This window comes from Nomascus leucogenys, chromosome 18, assembly GCF_006542625.1.
Source record: "Nomascus leucogenys isolate Asia chromosome 18, Asia_NLE_v1, whole genome shotgun sequence".
Classification (NCBI taxonomy): domain Eukaryota; kingdom Metazoa; phylum Chordata; class Mammalia; order Primates; family Hylobatidae; genus Nomascus; species Nomascus leucogenys.
The window spans coordinates 67,491,738-67,510,247 of NC_044398.1; the positions used below are offsets into that span (position 1 = coordinate 67,491,738).

General features: G+C 42.8%; 1 pseudogene; it reads right to left on the reverse strand.

The window, feature by feature from the left end:
- LOC100607947 overlaps window positions 1-17,785 on the reverse strand; it is a 34,772-nt pseudogene extending 16,987 nt beyond the window's left edge.
- Between the last annotated feature and the right edge of the window lie 725 nt (window positions 17,786-18,510).

Here is an 18,510-nt window from a genome sequence, read left to right on the forward strand (position 1 = left end):
CCAGTGCTGAGGATAGGGTGGTGAACAAAGGAACTTTGGTTCTTGCGGGGAAACAGTCTAAGAATAAGTAGCAAGAAAAGAAAAGAATGGCAAATTTTAATAAAGATTTCAAAGGACACTGAGGGGCTGAAAGAGTGAGGCTGGGGTGAGCTGGGAAGAGGACCAAGTCAGATATACTTGCTACATTCAGGGGACTCATGTCCTAGTGGGAGTGAGACATACATACACACCTGCACACGTGGTGGAATGCTGCAAAGAAAACAAACAAGGGCCTAAGAGAGGAAAAAGGCCGGGGATGCAGGTGGATGAATCCACTTTAGGTGGGTTGGTCAGGGGAGGCCTCTAGGGGGCGACCATCGAGCTGATAGAAGATGAGAAGGCTGCCCTTCAGCAACAGGAGCAGAGCATTCAATATGATAACCAAGAACAGCCTATGCAAAGGGACTGAGGAGGGAATGAACTGGGAGCACCCAAGGAAGCGAAGGAGGCTCAGTGCAGCTGGAGCCTGTGAAACAGGATGTCTGGGGATGAGCTGAAGCCAGGAGCCAGGTTGGAGTCCCATCACATGAAGTTGTGTGGGCTCTGATGGGGACTTCAGAGTCTCTTCTAAGTGCAGAAGAAGGCACTTTCGGCAGGAAAGTGATATAATCCAGTTTATTTTAAAAGACATTCGTGCTTGCTGTTATTCTTAAACCTCTGTATAGTGGGAATAGTCCATAGTACCTACTTCAGAGGGTTGTGTGAGGGTTAATTGAGGCCTGAATATAATGCACTTGGCCCAGTGTCTAGCACACAGCAAGTTCAGGGCACATTGTTATTCATCTACATGTAAAGCTGGCTTCAAAGCCATTGAGCCCACCTTATTCTAACTTTGGCTGTTCTTGCCATAGCCACTTGGAGCTGCCTTACAAGGTGAGGTCAGATTGTGTTTGTGTGCCTATGTCTCTCTACCTACCTGTCTGCCTACCTCTATCTCAGTCATCTTTATATATAACTGGAGTAGCCAGAGGTAGGGTTAAGATTTTTCTCAGAACACAAATTTGGATCTAATCCAACAGTCAGACAAATGGGCAGTCAAGTTCCAAGTTCCCAGGTCCTTGCTGTTGTTATCATTTTCATCCAGGGGCTATGAAATATCCACTTTGGTCATAAAATTCATGCAAGGCCACCATAGAATACTAAACTTTAAGCTAAAACTATCAATGTTGGACATTTTCTTCCACCTCCTTTTGTTCTGTACTCTGCTGTCTGTGCTGGGGGCTGACCTCCACGGACCACATCCCTTCTGACTGCTGGATGATGTGGCCAAACACAGGAGACTGGAGGACAGAGAGACTGAGAGATCAGGCTATGTATTCCTTCTGCTTCCTCCCTATCCAGCCACCTTTCTCTACCAAAGGCCACAGCTCCTGTTGTGGTGGCCTCCTCTACATTGCTGGTTTCTCTGGGTTCAGGTGACCTCTCTTTCCTCTTACATCTTCAGGTCGGGGATTGTAGCAATTTTCTGCTATTTCTAGCCCAGAGGTGCTTGTTGGTTTCCCTTGATCCTGCCCACACTTTGATAAATAGTCTTTTCATCGAAATTATTTAAAATCACCCCTTTTTGTGTCTGCCATCTATTTCCTACTGGGACCCTACCCACATACTCTCTAAGATCAAATGTTTTAAAAATGTACCCTGGTTATTAGGGCACTAGCCAGCTAAATGCAGGTATATTTTAATATTCATCATATTTTAATGTTTCTAAGATGTACCCCCCACACACATATTTTAGCACCTCTGAAATCAGGATGAGATTTGCAAATGGTGATCTTTTACTCTTGCCACTGGCTTGGCATCTGTGGGTGTTTTCTTGTGCATGTATGAACTTGGTCATTCGTTGCTGGTCACGGAGTCCTCATTTTAATGGGGTTATGTTTGTTGTTGGTACTACTCAATGGTGTTTAAAGTATTTTGGTAGGTTTACATTATGATTCAGCTCTGGAATGAAGTCATTATTTACACAGAGGCATGAAACAGAGCAGCAAAGCATAATTTTGATGTCAGTGAAGCAAATATCCATCTTGGCAGAATGGAGGAAATTCCATATTTTTTAAAAGGCTTTATGGGACTTAAAAAAGGAAGATACTCATAAGTAGTTGGAACTGAGTTATATGTGTTACTGAGATATGTGCAAAAGGATTGCCAATAATAGGATGAGCAATGTGACTAAAGGAAGTAGGAATTCCCAAATCCTTTGGAATAAATCAAAGAAATTTCAAAGAAGCAAGGAGTTGTTGTCATTGATTGGCAGTGTTTTTTATTTTTTTACTTTCTTAGTGGCACATACAATAATGGTGTGCCTTACAAATTGTTGACATCTTAGATTTGATGAGCTATGGTATTTTCTAGAATGCTATTTTCTGGGCTCTAGCCCATTTATTGACTCCAGTCTTACCTCTCTGGCGAATTTACAGAGAAGCAAAGGCATAGCATTCATCTCCAGGCTGGTGGAGGATGTGATTCTTAAGTCTCCTTCTTCCAGCCCCAGATCCCACATACTCTAAGTGTTTGAAATTTGAAAGTTGATGAGTTACTGAACCTCCAGGGGAGTCTAGGACCTCTCAGAGGCCAAAGGCTTGCTGAATGTGCTGGTGTAGAGAGAAGACTGCTGCCCCAGGAATGTTCTCCTTAGCTGGGGTAATTGAACATTTTATCTCATGGTCCTGATGGAATAACAGAATAGGCCTTAAAATATAATTCTAGAAAGAAATTAGGGGGCAATCAAGTAACAATTCAGTGGAGAGGAACATTCAACCCAGGGCATTACTGCTGTTTTCTTCCAAGCTTTCAGTGCAAGACCACCTGTGTCCTGTGGCCCTGCTGGGTAAGCTGGGGAGGGAATTACCAATAAGGCTGCCCCTCAGACCCAGGCTGCAGATTCAAAGCACTTTATTTAGGAAGAGTTGAAGGTACTTACACACACCTATTTCCCCAAATGGCAAGAAATATGATCTTTTTGAAAGTATTTGAAATACCTCTTTTGAAAATACCCCTTTTCAAATATGATCTTCCCGAGGGCCATATGCTGATGGAAAAATGACTTGAGTGTGGCGTGAATTTGTGAGATGTCTTTAGACCTCTGTCCTCAACATTGAAAAAATAAAAAAAGCAGAATAAACTTAGTACTTAACTCTAAAAGTCTGCTAACAGGTCATATACATAAAGGTGGGAAAGAGATTCAGAGACAGATGAAGAAATTCAAGAGGGACAGATTCTGTTCTAAAGATAGTTCAACTGCTGTGCCAGCCTCCTTTTGCCCCTGGTCCCTCCATCTCCCCTTCCCATTCTCCACCTTTCTGCATCTGTCTTTCTGCTCAGAAAAACTGGCCCATATGGACCCACAAAGGGTTTCCATGTCTTCATCCTCTGGGTTTGTCCAGTGAAGAAGGAATTCCAGGAGGAGATGAGAAGGAAGGGATGAATGAGGTCAAATATTGGTTCCCCTGGCTTCCTGCCTGCTAGGTTGCCTGGAACTGCTGTGTGCATCTATGGAAGGTCACAGCTCTTCTCAAGGTGTGGTCTCTGCATAGTCTCTTCTTTGGTAACTTCTCCTCTTCTTTTTAGGCCTAGTCAGTCACAGTTCTACTAACTATTAAACTGCACTATCTCTGTGGCTCCTCTATGCCTACAGGTTTGTAAGTATATCCTCCTGAGAGTATGCTATTTCAAGGGTGCCATCTGCTTCTCAGTGGAACCCTGATGTTCGGGGACCAGATACTCCCATTTTCATGGAAGATGTTATCTGCTATAGAGTTTGAGAAATTGGAATTACCCTGGTTCAGTTCCTTTAGCCCTGAATTTCAGGAGGTAAATGCAAAGCCCTGACAATGATGACCTAATTCCCTGATTTCTTCTGGGTGTCAGAGATTTGGATGAGTTTAGAACATTGATTTTCGGACTCGGCGCGGTGGCTCACGCCTGTAATCCCAGCACTTTGGGAGGCCGAGGTGGGCAGATCACCTGAGGTCAGGAGTTTGAGACCAGCCTGGCCAACATGGGAAAACGCTGTCTCTACTAAAAATACAAAAATTAGCCAGGTGTGGTGGCACATGACTGTAATCCCAGCTACTCAGGAGGCTGAGGCAGGAGAATTGCTTGAACCCAAGAGACAGAGGTTTCAGTGAGCCGAGATCACGCCACTGCACTCCAGCCTGGGTGACAGAGTGAGACTCTGTCCCAAAACAAAACAAAACAAACAACAACAAGAAAAAATACTGATTTGATTTTTGGGAATTTGGAGCGCTAGGTCTGGGACAAGGACTGTGATTTGTTTGTAAAGTGATGTGTTGGGCTTCAGTGTTCATTTGAATAAGTGACTTAGTAATGGTTGTTTCTATATCTCTTATTAGTCAGCCTCTCCAACTTACCTAAAATAACAAAATCACAGATAATTTGTAGGCTAAAATTAGTCTTAAAAACTATTTTTGGCTGGGAGTGGTGGCTTATGCCTGTAATCCCTACACTTTGGGAGGCCAAAGCAGGTGGATCACCTGAGGTCAGGAGTTTGGGACCAGCTTGGCCAATATGATGAAACCCTGTCTACTAAAAATACAAAAGATTAGCTGGGCATGGTAGCGCATGCCTGTAGTCCCAGCTACTCAGGAGGCCGAGGCAAGATAATTGCTTGAACCTGGGAGGCAGAGGTTGCAGTGAGCCGAGATGGTGCCATTGCACTCCAGCCTGGGCAACAAGAGCAAAACTCCACAGTTTTTTTTTTGTCTCCCCCAACATACTGTAAATAACAGTGCAAATTCGCTGAATGTAGAGTTTGGTGAGTTTATCTTTCCAAACAGAATTAGACTTTGACATTTCGTAGTCACAATTGCAAGTGATACCTAAAGGGAAGTTGGACTGCTGCAGACAGTTGTTGAGGATGTGCACGGATACCTGCAGGGGGCACCATTCATATATACTGTGAATTGGCATGCAACCTGCACAACTGTGTGCAGTGACCCTAGGAGGGGCCATAATCACCTCCAGTACCGATGGGCAGAAAAAGGTGGAGTTTAACCGTTGCCCACACTGCGTCTGGTTACCTGCATTTTAAGCTTATGCCTTAACCTCAAATATCTGATTCATGGTGTGAATTTTGCTTTTACTGTAGCTCTTCGTATATTGCAGCTAAATATTTCACATATGATGTCTCAATGTTTGAGAATATTCTATGGCAAATTTAATTTTGGGAGTACCAAGACAAAGAGAAGAAGCACTGGATCTAGTGCTGGGTACCTGGATTCAAACCTTGGCAGAACAATCATGAAGCAGTTCCGTCGGGACTCTCAGAATCTCAGGCTTCTTAACTGTAAAATAGGGTGAATAGTAGCTTTCTTATAGGTTTTGATGAATAAACAAGATTACATATTTGAAAGAGCCTTACACACAATAAATGCTGAGTAAATATTGGTTTACTCTTACAAGGCAAAACCTGTAAAAGTGACATTTTCAGAAAAGATTAATAGGTGAGCCTCTCAAGCACCAGCTTACAATAGATTTTTTTAATGCAGCAGAAACTGTTTGGGAGGCTGGAGAGAGTTGGTTAGCTGGGCTTGAGGCTAATTGCACATGACATTCAGTTCCAGGGGCACAGGCCTGATCCCCAGAGGGTTCAAAACTATTCTTGGCTTTTGCCCTTTTCTCTGACATCTTGAGTTTTCCTATTTATCGACAGGGCCAACTGGCAAAGAGGTATTCTTCTTTGCCTTTGAATGTTTGCACAGCATCCTCTTCTGATTAGAGAAATCAGATAGACCTGGGATCTTTCACCTCTATTCTAATTGGTACATAGCACATTGTGACATTGCATCTATTGGTGTTAAATATGTTGGGGGAGGATTAGGATTTAGACCAAAGTTTTTTTTTTTTTTTTTTTCCAGAATCATACTTTGTCTGGGACTACAAGTGCACACCACCATGGCCAGCTAATTTTTAAAATTTTTTGTAGAGATGAGGTCTCATCATGTTGCTCAGGCAGCTTCTGGGCTCAAGCAAGCCTCCTACCTTGGCCTCCCACCTTGGCCTCCCAAAGAGCTGGGATTCCAGGTTTGAGCCACCGTACCCGCCTAGACATTATTTTCTATGGTGATGGGATTAGGGAGTGGAAGTGAAGGATGTTATAATGTGGGCTTTAACTTGAAAAGGGATATAATCTACTCCCTCTATTAGGTGACTCCTGATTCTTGAAGCCAAATTTTTCAGTCTTCTTTTGTGATTCCAGGAGCCAAAACAAGCAAGGAAGACCTGGTTCCAGTAATAATAGTGATATCTTATATTTGTATAATGCTTTGTACTTTGGAAAGCAGCTCTATAATCTCATTTGACCCTCACATAAACCCAGTGAGGTGGCTTGGGAGGCATTCATTCCTTTATTTTACAGCTACGAAATCCCAGAAGATATTAAGTGTCTCGCCATGATCTCATAACATGTAAGTGATAGAGTCCAGGTCTCCTGGGTACTGGTCTAGCATTTTTTACTTTACACTGCATCATCTTGAGCATTCACATTCTTTAAAAAAATTTTATTAATGAATATATAATGTGTATTCATGGTTTCAAATTTAAAAAGGTACGAAAGGATATATAGCCAAAATTAAGCCCTCTTCCTTCTTTTCTACTCTCTTAAGAATGTATTGCCCTTTCTGGATATGACCACAATTCCCTGTTTCTCATGTCTTCTTTGGGATATTCTCGGCATTTTAAAGCATAAATGTATATTGTCCCCTTCCCAGATGGACTTAAAAAAATATAAGACAGTGGAAATACCCTAGAGAAGTGGGCTTGGAGAAGTTGGTAAGTAATTCCACTTGGGGTTTTGTGAGAAATATACCTAATCTTTGTGGCTTTGCTTTTGGGAATCTAAATGGTATATTTTAGCTTTTTTTTCTTTTTTTCTTGATGGAGTCTCACTCTGTCACTCAGGCTGGAGTGCAGTGGTGCGATCTTGGCTCATCACAACCTCCACCTCCTGGGTTCAAGCGATTCTCTTGCCTTAGCCTCCCAAATAGCTGGGATTACAGGTGCCCGCCTCCAGGCCTGGCTAATTTTTGTATTTTTAGTAGAAATGAGGTTTCACCATGTTGGCCAGGCTGGTCTCAAACTTCTGACCTTAGGTGATCCACCTTTCTTGGCCTCCCAAAGTGTTGGGATTACAGGTGTGCACCACGGCACCCAGCCTATTTTAGCTTTTTAAATATAAAAGACAATCTCTTTGCACTTTAGATCTTAAAAGTAACACAGGTGTTTTTAAAAAGTTCTTACTATAGGATTTTTTTCTAATAATAATAGATAATAGTTATTTAGTGATTTACTAAATAAGGCCAGTTACCATTCTAAGTACTTTTTGTGTAATGTTTCATTAATTCTCACAATAAAGCTATGATAGAGGTATTTTTTTTTTTTTTTTTTTTGAGACGGAGTCTTGCTCTGTCCCCCAGGCTGGAGTGCAGTGGCGCGATCTCGGGTCACTGCAAGCTCCACCTCCCGGGTTCATGCCATTCTCCTGCCTCAGCCTCCCGAGTAGCTGGGACTACAGGCGCCCGCCAACACGCCCAGCTAATTTTTTTGTATTTTTAGTAGAGACGGGGTTTCACCGTGTTAGCCAGGATGGTCTCGATCTCCTGACCTTGTGATCCGCCCGCCTCGGCCTCCCAAAGTGCTGGGATTACAGGCTTGAGCCACCGCGCCTGGCCATAGAGGTATTATTATTATCCATTTTTTATAGCTGAGAAAACTAAGTCTCAGAAGGGTTAAGTAATTTACCCACAAGCACACATAGAGTACATGTCCAAGCCGGGATTTGAAGCAAGGCAGCTAAGCTTACCCAAGAGCCACATTCTTAACCTTTGTATCAATGTGACAAAAATAATTCATGCAGGTTAAATTACTCCTGAGAATGACTTCATTAAGGAAGCAGGGATTTTGGATAGCTCGCCCTTTCATTTCTGGTTTACTTCTGGTGTTAAAGTTGTCACTTAATCTTGATCCGCTTTTGCTTTCTATCTATGGTCTTTCTCTTGGTGTTTTTTTTTTTTTTTTTTTTTGAGACAGAGTCTTGCTCTGTCACTCAGGCTGGAGTGCAGTGGAGCTATCTCGGCTCACTGCAACCTCTGCCTCCCAGGCTCAAGCAATTTTAATGTCTCAGCCTCTCAAGCAGTAGCTTGGATTATAGATGCGCACGACCACGCCCAGATAATTTTTATATTTTTAGTAGAGATGGAATTTTGCCTTGTTGGTCAGGCTGGTCTTGAACTCCTAGCCTCAAGTGATCTGCCTGCCTTGGCCTCCCAAAATTGCTGGGATTACAGGCATGAGCCACCGTGCATGGCCCCTAAGTCTTTCCCTTCTTCTGCCTGACATTATGCTTGAGGATTAGGAATTTGCTTTCTGGATCATAAGGTTATTTCCCATCTTCCCCCATAATTCCTAAACCAGGGCCATGAGAGCTTTCTCTCTTGTAAGTATCGGATGTTGTTTTCTGGAACATGAAATCATCAAGATAATACTTGAGAATTGGAAGTTGGAGAAAACCACCATGTATAATAGAAATGTGAGTCCCTACATTCCTAGTCTTTAGCTCCTCTGATAGTGCCTCACTATTTCACAACATCACAACGCCTCAGCTCTTCTGATACCGTGTGTTATTTATGGCTCTGCTAGAGGACCAGGTTGGTTTTTCCCAATCTGTCACACACCAATGCTAATACTCAGTTCACCCTACCTGAAACTCACCAAGAAAGCTCCACACCTGAACTGGCCTATACCTTTTTCAACAAGATGAATGTGCTGGAGTTTGTACTTGGGTATCGTGTCACGGTCTAGTTGCTGTAGACATTTCTAAGCACTGCCATTTTGCAGATCACTAGTGGGGACTGGCAGTGGTGTGAGAACAACACTTTAGGTAGCCCCATGTACAAAATGCTGTGAACTGTTTAGCCAAGTAAATGAATGCTGGCACTGGCTGCTTAATTAGGAGAATAAAGCTAGTGCTTTCATTTTATTTCTTCATAGCTTTCGATGAGCTGTTGCTCTCCTATTTATTATCCCTCTTTTTACTGTTTTTTCTTTTTCTTTTCTTTTTTTTTTTTTGAGACAAGGTCTTGCTCTGTTGCCTAGACTGCAGTGTAATGGTGTGAATACAGCTCACTCCTGCAGCCTAAACTCCTGGGCTCAACTAATCCCCCCACATCAGCTTCTCAATTAGCTGGGACTGCAGGTGAGCACCACCATGCCTGACTGATTAATTTTTTATTTTTTGTTTCATAGAGACAGGGTCTCACTATGTTGCCCAGGCTGGTCTTGAACTCCTGGGCTCAAGTGATCCTCCTGCCTAGGCCTCCCAAAGCACTGGGATTACAGTCGTGAGCCACTGTGCCTGACTCATTTTACTTTTCTTCTTTTGGGATGGATTGGTGGACATAACTTGTACCTGAATCTACCAGAACAAGAAATCCTACTACAAAGATGAAACTAAGTTGCCTGTGTTTTGAAGCAAACAGTTTTCACCCTTATGCGCTGCCACGTTGGAAAAAATGCCTACGTGGCAGATGGGGAAGACCAAATAGACACATAGCAAAGGAGAAGTCTACACACTAAAGAGAGACACCCAGTCGTTGTTCACCTGAGAGCTGTGGCAGGCTCAATCTGCTGCGTACTTGTTATTCATCTTGAGTTGGCCACCCTGTTGCCAGCCACCAGGAAGAGAACCTGCCATTTAGTTGACAATCTAGAATCCAGTTCCTGGGTACTTAGACTCTAGGTTATTCCGTTAAAAAAGTGACTTCCGCAACTGAAATTTCTTTCCCATGGGTCAGTGAAAGAATTTCCAGAAATACTGTTGATCATTTCTGAGCATCATTAACTGATCCATAGATACCAGAGACTTTTTTGCTCTGTGAGGAAGAAAGTCCTTGTGATACTTTATCGTAAGCTTGGACCACTTAGGCTATGCAAGAGATTCTGAGACCCAACTCCCTACTACTGTGAATGTTGTTGCACATTGTTGCAAATTTCCTTCTTCTCCATCAGTACATAGGGATAAGTTGAAAACCTCACCAGAATTAACAGGGGGCCTGGAACTGCTCTTGATGAAAGGCCAAGAAGAGAAAGCTCTCAAAGTACTGAGTATTGTCCAGTCCAGATCACCTGGTGCTTGTAAAAAATGCAGATACTGGAGCCCCTGAGTGGGCCTCTCTAGAGGTGGGATTGTGGAATCTAAAATGTTAACAACCTCCCTGTGGAGTCTTAAGCATGCTAAAGTTTAATAACCACTAGGTTAGGGGTCCTCATTTTAACTTAATCCTTAGCGTCTGCCTACATATTACCAGGTTTTTCTCCAGACTCCATCATCCCAAGTGTGCTAAAACGGAGGAATCTGTGTCAAAATAACACTAGCAGCAATGAAGAGGCCTCATCTTCCCAAATGTCGGAAGTGTCCCCTCTGAAGCTGTCATTGTTGTTGATGGCTCCCAGCTCTGGCTCCCCTCACTGTCTGCTTCCTCATCTGCATGGCGCAGCTTTGCCCCTAGCCCAGGCTACCAGAACTTTCTTGTGAGTGCATCACTAGCTGGGTTGCTGGCAGCATGTAATAGCTCAGATTTGGTGGTCTGACAGACTTGGGGTAGATCTTGCCTCTCTTGCTTGCCAAGTGACTTTGCTGGTTAAATTCTCAGGCTCAGGTTCCTTATTTCTAAAAAGAGAAAATAGTTTATATCTTATAGGACTGTGTTAAGATTTAATAAGATAATTAATGTGTCTAACATATAATGAACACTCAGTACATTTTAGCTGCTTTCATATTAATATTAAATATGAAACCACAGCATTTGTCATGATTCTAGCCAACATCCCTAGCTACAGGACTCTATCTTTGAGCTTGAGCCTCAGTTCAGGTGGGGACCTCTCAGCCCAGTCCAAGGGCAGAGCAGTTCTTGCCACATGGACATTGCCTGACTTGGTTAGAACACTGCTCATGGACACACAAGTCCACTGATTATTCGACTGGCTACTCAACATCTTTTGTCTGGAGCTCCTAAAGGATGCTCAAACTCAAATGTCCAACAGTAAGCTTAGCATCTTCCTCTCCCAAGCTGTCCCCTGCCAGCTTTCCTTTCTTGGAGAAGAGTACCATGGTTTCTATGGTTGCATAAAACAAAAAAATCTGAAAGCCATCCTCGACACCACTTTGGAATCTATCACCAAGGCCAGTCAGCTATACTTTATAAATTTATCTCCAACCCATCTATTTCTCTCATGTCCACTGCCAATGCTCTGATTCAAGTGGTTATATATATATATATATATATATCTTTTAAAACACACACACACATATATACATACGTATTTTTTTAAACTGGGCCACCGCAACAATCTCTTAACTAGTTTTCTGATCTCACTAGTATACCCTGTGCTATACAGAACAATTAAAACACAAATCTAATTATAGCATTATCCACCCCTCTCTAGTCATTGATTCTAGCATATTCTTTTTGATATTTATTTTGCTTGACAGACTTGACAAATATATTAGTTGACATTACGTTGCATATTTTTTGGTTATGGTCTGGCTTTCCCACTGGAATATAAGCTCCATGAGGGCAAGAACTTTGTTTTATTCACTGTAGATGAGTGTCTGGTGCTGGTAGGCATGCACTGAGCATTTGTTCCATGAAAGGTCTTACTCCCTTTCCATGCTTTCCCACTGGTCTCAGGATACGGAGCAAATCTGTGGCACAACCCATGAGGCCCTGTACACACTGGCCCATATAATCTCTCTAGCTTTAGCTCCTCTCCTCTTCTCCTGCTTGAGCATTGGGCAAAAACCAGCTTGACCTTTCTTGAATAGGTTAGGCCTGCCCTGCTTCAGGGCCTTTGCACATGCTGCTCACTCTTCCAGGAAACCTACCTGACAACTACTCCTCAATTGCATCTTAGCTTTGTGGGGATGTCTATGCCAGTTTTTTCAACCCTATGATTTTTTTGTAGCACTCATCACAGTATGCAATTATATACCTGTTTCATGGATTATTTAATTAACATTTAATTTAATATTTAATTATTTAATTAATATCTCTGTTCTGGTAGAACAGAGATTGGCAAACTATGGCCATATGCCATACTGGGCATCCCATCTACTTTGTATGATCTGCAAATATATCCATGCTTGTTCATCTATGTATTGTCTATGGATGCTTTCATGTTACAGTGGCAGAGTATGTGACCTCATGGACTGCAAAGCTTAGATATTTACTATCTGGCTCTTTATAGAAAAATTATGCTGACTCTTCTCTAGATTGTAAACTCCATGACGGCAGGGGATATTTCTGTTTTATTCATTAGAGCATATATTATGTGTTCAATAAATATTACTTAGATGAACAAATGATTTCGAGTAGGCCAACATTATTTTCCTACTGCTTCTCTAGAAAGTAATAATAGCCTCCATTACAGGTATATTCCTAGACTTTTGATAATTGGCTCACATTAGTAATTGCGAAAGGTAAAATTATGACTCTCAGGCATTCATTGTGATTAATATTGCTTAAATGTGATAAACTGTGGGGCTGGGTGTAGTGCATGTTCCACAGTGGCTAGTAGGATGGGTATATGAGCAGAACTGTGAACAGTATTTACATATGGAGATCAACCGAAGACAATAGAATAAATATCTATTGTCATTTATTTATAATGAAAGTCTCATATAACTATAAGATAAATGTTTTAGGTAAAGTAGAAGGGAGTGTTTGAATGAGAGGCAAAGGAAAAAAAAGATATGTTGTCTGAATACTTAAAATTCTATTCCATTAGTTCTTTGCTTACCTTGCTTTGTGACACTGAACTCTTCAGTAATGGCTCCAGGCTATAGAAAACACCACCTATTGGAAAATGAAGTATCCAATGGCCAAATACTAGAAAGTTTTTTGGGTCAAACTAATGTTTTTTTTTCTTTTCTTTCTATTTCTACCTATTTTTATAGAGAACAATGACATCTAGTAAATTCTACTTGGGTGATTTCCTGGGATTACATAGAATAGTATATATGATGTTCATTTTACCAATTAGAATACAATGGGCTACAAGTAACACAGTGTCTTATTCAAGTCGAGTGCTTTGATAAAGACAGGTATGACTTCACAAATGAGAAGTTCAGAGGTGAGGCAGTTCTAGGCATGGGACATTTGCTTATTAAACAAATATATCTACCATGAGCCAGGCATTGTAGAAACATGGCTAGAAACATGGAAATAGATAAAATAGATAAAACTGACAAAAATCTCTGCTTTCTCAGAGATTATATTCTAGTGGGGTGAGGTAAGATCATTACTGGCCTCAGTAGGCCATTGTAAGACTTTGGGTTTTACTCTGAGTGAAATTGGGAGCCACTGAAGGGCTTTGAGTGGATGATGAACATAATGAACTGATTTAGTTTCTAGGGGACAGAATGACAAGAGTAGAAGCGGGGAGATGAGTCAGATGGCTATTGCAGCAATTTAGGTGAGAGATAACCAGGGCTTGGACCAGGGTGGGAGTGGTGGAAGTGGGAGGAGGTAGTTGGAATCCACATACTTCAAGATAAAATACACTCACATTTCAAGGGCTAGAGATGACCCTACGGCTTTGAGGATAGTGAAATGTTTGGCAATGAAAATCTTTGTAGACATCGAAATGTTTTCCTTAAAACAACAATAACAACAGAAACATGAAAAAGAGACTCAAATTCTACAAACCTCTGAAGGGTGTTGGTTAAGTTATCAACTTATTGCTTCTCAGTTCCATATGAGCCCTTCATTACCTGCTCTGAGATAATGAACCTGGACCCTTTTTAGCATTTCTCCTCTGCAGCAAACATGATGATGCTGAGCCCTGGAGGGGCATTGCTGGAGGAAGGGGGTTTCTCTTGCTGGTTCCAGTATACTTGGCTCATCAGGCTTCCACTCTGACAATAGCTGATGAGTATTGATACTGTGTGCCTGAAATGACATTTTGGCAAGTTCACCTGACATAGGGACCATAGGCAGCACGGTGGATGATAAGGTAATGTCCATTCTACTCCTAATGATTAGAATATGCCAGAAAACAACCATATGTTCACCTTATTTGGCTCAGTCATGATGATGATCTGGATGCTATGACCCACTGGCCCACATCAAATGGTCTCTACCCCAGTCCTAGCCTTTTCTTGTTGTTCAGAATGAACGCCAACTGTATTTGCTCTGCCCTTTTCTCAGAACAAGTAGAGGGCAAATGAGCAGGTATTCGCAGTGGTGACTGTGGATTTAAAAATATTTATTCTTTTTTACTCTTTTGTGTTAAATTTTCTACAATACATATACATTACTTTTGTTATAAGAAAAAAAGTTGTTTTCATTTTTTTAATAAAGAAAAGAAATTTATTTTTTACAGTTTTGGAGGCTGGAAATTCCAGGGTCAAGGGGCTGCATCTGGAGGGTCTCTTGTTGGTGGGGACCTTCTGAAGAGTCCTGAGATGGTGCAGTGCATCACATGGTGAGGGGACTTATGATAGGCAGCCACACTGGCTTTACAGCGGACTCACCCTCTTGATAACCAGTCCACTCCTTTGATAACCCATTCACATGTCAACCCACTAATCCATTAATTCATGAATGGATCAATCAACTGGTGAAGACAGAGTCCACATAATCCAATCATCTCCCAAGTGTTCCACCTCTCAACACTGCTGCATTGGGGATCAAGCTTCCAACACATGAACTTTTGGGGGACACATTATTTATTTAAAAAATATTTTTACTTTTAGTTTCAGAGGTACATGGGCAGGTTTATTGTATGGGTAAACTCGTGACTCAAGGGTTTGTGATGAAATAATGTGTACGGAAAGTTATTTTTAGTTAAAAAAAATGTGTAGCAACTCTTCCTTTTCTACAATGAGAAACAATGGCATGCATTCCTGATTCTTTTTTTATTTTTTTGAGATGGAATCTCGCTTGGCTAGAGTGCAGTGGTGTGATCTTGGTTCACTGCAACCTCCACCTCCTGGGTTCAAGTGATCCTCCTCCCTCAGCCTCCTGAGTAGCTGGGACTACAGGCAAGCACCACCACTTCAGACTAATTTTTGTATTTTTAGTAGAGACAGTGTATCACTATATTGGTCAGGCTGGTCTCGAACTCCTGACCTCAGGTGATCTGCCCACCTTGGTCTCCCAAAGTGCTGGGATTACAGGTGTGAGCCACCGCGCCCGGCCACATTCCTGATTCTTAATGTTACAATTTCCATAACACAGAAATAATTTGGAGATAATGTCATTTAGCTACAATTAGGGAAGGGAAAACTTTTCAGGCTCTCTAAAGGAGGTAAATCTTATTTTTATAATTTTGCCTTGTTTAATTTTCATTGCCATGTGCATAGCTCCAGGGAAAAGTTATCTTTTTTGGACGTTTGAACTTCCTGAATACAGCCTAGTTGGAATAAATGGCTTTCATTGTTAGAGGGACCTCAGGGACTAAGTGTTACTGAGAATTTGAATATGTCCTCCAGTTTGGAAGACAGGCTATAATAAGGACAAGCCTACAGTCGTCTTGGGATCTCATTTGCAACACTTTCTTAGCATGCTTGCAGTTTGGACAGGGTTCATGTGCCAAGGTGTAGGAAGAAAGATAACCAGACCCAAAATAAACCAGGCAGTAGGACAAGTTTTGAATTTTAATGCGTATTAAAAATGTTGCCCTATCCTGGGGCTGCATTTCAAAGAAAGGCATAAAGATAAATGTAGGTATTTGAAGGTCTGTTTTACTAGGAGATGTTATAGTGCAATGAAAGTTGACAACAGCTGCGCTGGACACAGCTACTTAGAGACTCAGTCACCATGAGTTTAGTTCTAAATTCGTGGAATTCAGGGGTTAAGAGCATGGATTCTGAAACTAAACTGCCCGGATTTGACTCTATCACTTATCAGCTGAGTGACTTTGGGAAAGCTACTTACCTTATCTGTGCCTGTTTCTTCTTCTGTAAGTTAGGAATAGTAATAGACTCCATCTATCCAGTTAGGAGGATTATTCTTTGGTGAGCTCGGTGGATGAAGAATTGCTGGGGACTACAATATGGCAGAGGTTCTTTGGCTACACTGGCAGTCATTCTCCATCCCTTTCTTTCCTCAAGCTTTTCACCACAGAGGCAAGACAAGCTAACATTTACCCATTTGTTTGCCCTTGCAGCTGGTGATGGCTATTTACACAGCCAATGAAACATAAGTGAAACTCTCCCCATAAAAGGGACAGTTGCAAGCTGCACTGCTTGCTCCTCTTCTTGCCTTGAACATGATGTGATGTCTGGAACTATGGCAGGCATTTATCAACCATGAGATGACAAGCAAACAAGAAGCCAAGATAATCTCAGAGATGCCAATCCTAACATCCATGAACTGCTGAACCAGTGCCAAAACCTAAATATTACATACTCCTTGCTTCAGTAGGTCAGGCTTTCTGTTACTCACAGCGGAAAGCATGCTTCTTAACTGATATGTATGGTAGATACTCCAGAGTTATCACTCTTTTTGTCCTAGTCCTGTGTTTCTCAAAATGTGGTTTTTAGAACACCTGCCTTAAAATCACTTTGGGCTCCAGCCAGTGACTCAGAAATCTCTGGGAGTGGGGTCTTTGAATCTGTATGTGAAAGAAGTTCCCTAGGTGATTCTGATGCACGTTCCAATTTGAGAATTCTTAATCGGGTGTTGGCTCACCGAGTTCGTTTTTGTTGGGCAATCACTGAGCATTTACTAAGGGCTAAGCACTGCATTAGGCATTGTGGATGCAAAGATGAATAAAACCACTTTGCTCTTGAGGGGCTTACATTCTGGTGGCAATTTCAGCACAAGGTGGTAATTGCTTTAAAAATAAAAAAAGGTTAGCGAAGCAGTAGGCCAGTCTGAGAGATCAAGAAACTCTACCTGGAAGGGAAGGCTATGTGAATTACACAGTTTCAATCAAATATATGTTTTTATCCCGCTAATTTGACTTCATAGATGTTCCTTTTCTGTATTTGTGAATGTAAACTTTTAAACAGCATTACACCAATTTTGATAACGTTTCGTGACCACATACTTTGTGGAGCTAATTCTGTAAAGCTACCTCAATGCCTTAATCAATTTTATCTTCTGGACAGTTAAAATTATCCATTATTTTCAATTTTTATTATGATTTTACCAGCATTATTTTTCATGGGAAATTCACAGGACAATTTACCAGTTTATAGTTATTGTCATATTGTTTCATGACAACGAAGCCCAATGTGCCCAATTAAAATGTTACAGATCCAAATTTAGTCAAGAAGGACTTGTCTGTCAACTGTTTACCATATGAAGTTTTAGTTGTGGCTAGTTTCATATTCTTTTGATGAATATTTCCCCATGTCAGTTTTTAGTTATTGAGAAAATGTGATTATTCAACCAAGCTTAAAAATAAATCTGTTCTCTTGCTCTCCGCGCCGCGGCCGCCGCCATGTTGGGTTTGGAGCTGCAGCGAAGCCGCCGCCGCCGCCGCGGGTGCGGGTGAGGGAGGCCGAGAGCGGAGCCCGCCCCGCCCCGGGGCCCAGGGAGCGGGGCCGCCTTGGAGCCCGGCCTCTCCCCGCCAGCCGCCTTCCCGGCCCGCCGTGCAGCCAGTGAGCCAGCGAGCGAGCAAGCACCGGACTCCGGCCGCACCTTCAGCTACGGCCCGAGCGAGCCCGCCGCAGCCGGGCCCGGCCACAGCCTGCAGCGGAGCCCACGAGAGGCAGCGCCATGACGGAGCAGACCTACTCGTAAGTAAGAAATGAAGAATTCCAGCACTTTGGAGCACTTTGGGAGCCTGAGGCGGGCGGATCACCTGAGGTTAGGAGTTCGAGACCAGCCTGGCCAGCATGGAGAAACCTTGTCTCTACTAAGAAGATACAAAATTAGTCAGGCATGGTGGCGCATGCCTGTAGTCTCGGCTACTCGGGAGGCTGAGGCAGGAGAATCACTTCAACTTGGGAGGCCGAGGTTGCGGTGAGCCAAGATTGCACTCCAGCCTGGGCAACAAGAGCGACACTCTGTCTCAAAAATATAATAAGCATTCTCCCTCCCTCCCCTCCTCCCTTCCTTCCTTCCTTCTTCCTTTTCTTCCCTCTGTTGCCCAGGCTGGAGTGTAGTCGGCTCGCTGCAGACTCCCTACCTCCGGCTCCCGTGATTCTCGTGCTTCGGCCTGGCGGCTGCGGCTCCCATGATTCTCCTGCCTCGGCCTGCCGGCTGGCTGGGATTGCGGCCGCGCGCCACCACCTCTGGCTGGTTTTTGTACTTTTGGTGGAGGCGGGGTTCGCCATGTTGGCCGGGCTGGTCTCCAGCTCCTGACCTCGAGTGGTCTGCCTGCCTCGGCCTCCCGAGGTGCTGGGACTGCAGACTGAGTCTCGCTCACTCGGTGCTCGGTGTTGCCCGGGCTGGAGTGCGGTGGCATGGTGTCGGCTCGCTGCAGCCTCTGCCTCCCAGCCGC